Raw genomic sequence first — 4946 nt, forward strand, 5'->3', positions numbered from 1 at the left:
TACTATTCATTTAACAGATTTAGTCATGTAGTTTTATATATATATTCCCAAATTATGACATATTTATTATCAATTACTTTTTACAGCTAAGGCGCTGGGTTCAGTGTTGGGTCAGACAGTACAGTACGTCTGACGCAAATTGGGTTGATAATGAGGTTAGGTCACAGCAAAGAGAAAGGGAAAATACATCAAGATTCATTTTCTGGGATTTTTCACAGAGTAAGATGCAGCAGAATAGTCTGAGGTTAATAGAAACAGCTGTTTCAGCAAAAGAATTGTAATCATTTTTGTAGAACTGGAGCTTTCAAAATAATATTTCTGTAGACTTTATCTACAGGGACAAAAGCTAGACTGCTGAGACAAAAACGTCAAGTCAGATTCTTGTAATAAATAACACAACTTAGTTAGTATCCTAAGGAGTAAACAATCTTCGACCATTTTCAGTAGGTTTAAATTTCAATAGATAACATTTCTTTTTTATTGTTATTAAAGCTGCATTAAACTAGAGATAGCACGAGAGCACTGTTTCTTTCCTGATGCCGATACTCTGAAACCTTCAGAAACTCGACTGATATTTTATTCTTTTTAAAAAACTAGAAGTCTTTGTGACATTTATATTAAAGCACAGTGAAATTCTTTTCTTCACATTTCCCAGCTTGTTAAGACGATGGGGTCAGAGCGCAGGGTCAGTCGAGATACCTGGCCCCTGGAGCAGAGAAGGGCCTTGCTCAGGAGCGGAATAGTGACAAGCTTTGTTTTTCTTTTTAATAAAGCGCTTATTGTGTAATAAAATACAAAGTATATTTATATTAAAATTAATTCTAACAAAAAATAAAATCAAGATCCAATTTTAAAGAGAAGCAGGATTTAATCATTTTTTCATTTCTCTCCCTCTCTGATATTTGATATTTGTTCCTTCGCTGACGTGAATCTGTTAATAATCAAAGTTTTCACAGGATCACGTCTCAATCCGACATCAGCGCTTATATACGCCTCAATTTACATCCATCCATCCATCCATTTTCTATTCCCGCTTTATTTCTAATTAGGGTCACGGGGATCTGCTGGAGCCTATCCCAGCACGCATTGGGCAAAAGGCAGGGGTACACCCTGGACAGATCACCAGTCCATTACAGCAAATTTACATCCTACACCTAAAAATTAGCCCCAGTCCCGGAAACACACAACATTCGCACAAATACAAATGACAAACTCCAGATACCGCACAAGAATGTTTCAGCTTCATGGAAGTTACAACACAGTGATCTGGTCATCAAGGTCTCATTATATTCCCATTAATGAGTCTGAAACGTCCTCGAGTCCTGCAAAATACCTACCCTTAAGGCAAAGAACCCGAGCGACAGTTTCGTTTGTACGAAATACTGGAAGGTAGCCGTGTGTGAGGAAGTGTGTGCAGGACACAGGAAACACAATCAAGGATCAAGGAATGGACATTTTTACTCTGATGTTAAACTTGGCACTGGGGGATGAGAGGAGATGGAATAGTACTCGGTGTACGATAGAGTGAGGTGGAAAGAGAAACTAGTGTGTGTGTGTGTGTGTGTATGTTTTTCTGCCAGGGGCGTTGTGCTCCAGATTTGAGAATGAGTTGGCGTGTGAAGACATCGTGTCTCTGCACACCACGCCTGCACCTGTCAGGTTTTGTGCAGCATGCCTACGTTTCGTGCGGACCAGAGATGGGCTGAGAGAGAGAGAGAGAATGAGAGAGAAAGAGAATGAGAGAACATAGCTGAGTTGCATGTGTATGTTCCTCACACACACACACACACACACACACACACATACAGCTGCATACCTGAGTGTGACACACACCTGGGACTTAACTAATGCCTTCAGTGGCCCTGGAGACAGGGCGAAATATTTACATGGACACTCGTTCTCGGTTTCATCTTTTAGTTATCCTTAAAACAAAGAGTGCGAGGCATCTCAGAGCGAGGCAGGGTGAAGACTGCCAGAGTTTCGCTGTAATTACTGTACAATGCAGTCTTATAGTTTCAGAGGTATAACACTGTTTCTGTTTCAGACACAGCCTCGCTCGCTCACACGCTGACAGGAAGCTGAAGACATGGATTCCTGTTTTATGTGAATTCTTGCTTTGATTTTTGTTGCTTTTCAGAAATCAGAGCTGTTTGAAATGCTGTCATAAAAAAAAAGAAAAATCCATTTTTTCACTGCGTTGTAAAATAAATAAATGAATAAATAATAAATAAAATAAATAAATACATTTAATACCTTAAAATGTTGCTTTACAAATAATAAATGAAACTATTCATTTTACAGAATATTTATTTCCATAAACAGTTATTATACAATATAATATCCCCTTTACTTTACTTATAAAAAAATATTTATTTATTTATTTATTTATTTATTTATTATTATTATTATTATTATATCTATGTATCAGTTTAAAACTATAGCACTGTTGCCGGAGAATATTACGTAGCTGCATGACTGTGATATTTTTATTATTTCATGACATTAATTTATGAACAGAAGTTTCTCTCAATGCCACATCATGAGGAAAGTTATGTTTTGCCCCAGGTTTTTAACAACACACTAAAAACAAAACAAACAACAACAACAACAATAAAAAGATGCTTCAACCCCCTGAGAAAATTCTGACATATTCACAACCAATGAAATCAAGCTGCTCTTTAAGGAAGACTTGGTTTAAGCTATATATTGTAGTTCAGATTAGGCCACACCCCTAAACCTCTAAAGCCTGAGATCCTCTAAAGCACTGCAGTGTTTTTCTAAGATCTCACGCAAATGATTCATCTCTCCACTTAATTACTGACTTCACATCCAAGATGATACACTGAACCTCAACAGGCCTACAGCCATGTGTGTGTACACTCCACACACTCCACACACACTCCACACACTCCACACACACTCCACACACACTCCACACACTCCACACACACTCCACACACTCCACACACACTCCACACACACTCCACACACTCCACACACACTCCACACACACTCCACATACACTCCACACACTCCACACACACTCCACACACACTCCACACACACTCCACATACACTCCACACACACTCCACACACTCCACACACACTCCACACACACACTCCACACACTCCACACACTCCACACACACTCCACATACACTCCACACACACTCCACACACACTCCACATACACTCCACACACACTCCACATACACTCCACACACTCCACACACTCCACACACTCCACACACACTCCACACACACTCCACACACTCCACACACACTCCACATACACTCCACACACTCCACACACTCCACACACACTCCACACACTCCACACACACTCCACATACACTCCACACACTCCACACACACTCCACACACACTCCACATACACTCCACACACTCCACACACTCCACACACACTCCACACACACTCCACACACACTCCACATACACTCCACACACTCCACACACTCCACACACACTCCACATACACTCCACACACACTCCACACACACTCCACACACACTCCACACACACTCCACACAATCCACACACACTCCACATACACTCCACACACACTCCACACACACTCCACATACACTCCACACACACTCCACACACTCCACACACTCCACATACACTCCACACACACTCCACACACACTCCACATACACTCCACACACACTCCACATACACTCCACACACTCCACACACACTCCACACACTCCACATACACTCCACACACACTCCACACACACTCCACACACACTCCACACACACTCCACACACACTCCACATACACTCCACACACTCCACACACACTCCACACACACTCCACACACTCCACATATACTCCACACACACTCCACACACACTCCACACACACTCCACACACTCCACATACACTCCACACACTCCACACACACTCCACATACACTCCACACACACTCCACACACACTCCACATACACTCCACATACACTCCACACACACTCCACACACTCCACACACACTCCACACACTCCACACACACTCCACACACTCCACATACACTCAACACACACTCCACATACACTCCACACACACTCCACACACACTCCACATACACTCCACACACACTCCACATACACTCCACACACACTCCACACACTCCACATACACTCCACACACACTCCACATACACTCCACACACTCCACATACACTCCACACACACTCCACATACACTCCACACACACGACACACACATTCCACACACACTCCACACACACTCAACACACTCCACACACACTCCACATACACTCCACACACTCCACACATACTCCACACACACTCCACACACACTCCCCACACTCTCCACATACACTCCACACACTCCACACACACTCCACACACTCCACATACACTCCACACACACTCCACACACACTCCACACACACTCCACATACACTCCACACACACTCCACACACACTCCACACACACTCCACACACACTCCACATACACTCCACACACACTCCACACACTCCACACACACTCCACATACACTCCACACACTCCACACACTCCACATACAATCCACACACTCCAAACACTACACACACTCCACACACTCCACATACAATCCACACACTCCAAACACTACACACACTCCACACACTCCACACACACTCCACACACACTCCACATACACTCCACACACACTCCACACACACTCCACACACACTCCACACACACCACACACACTCCACATACACTCCACACACACTCCACATACACTCCACACACTCCACATACACTCCACACACACTCCACATACACTCCACACATACTCCACACACACTCCACACACACTCCACACACTCCACACACACTCCATATACACTCCACACACACTCAACACACTCCACACACACTCCACACACACTCCACACACACTCCAC

The sequence above is a fragment of the Hemibagrus wyckioides genome, linkage group LG04 (assembly GCF_019097595.1).
Source record: "Hemibagrus wyckioides isolate EC202008001 linkage group LG04, SWU_Hwy_1.0, whole genome shotgun sequence".
In the NCBI taxonomy this organism is placed as follows: domain Eukaryota; kingdom Metazoa; phylum Chordata; class Actinopteri; order Siluriformes; family Bagridae; genus Hemibagrus; species Hemibagrus wyckioides.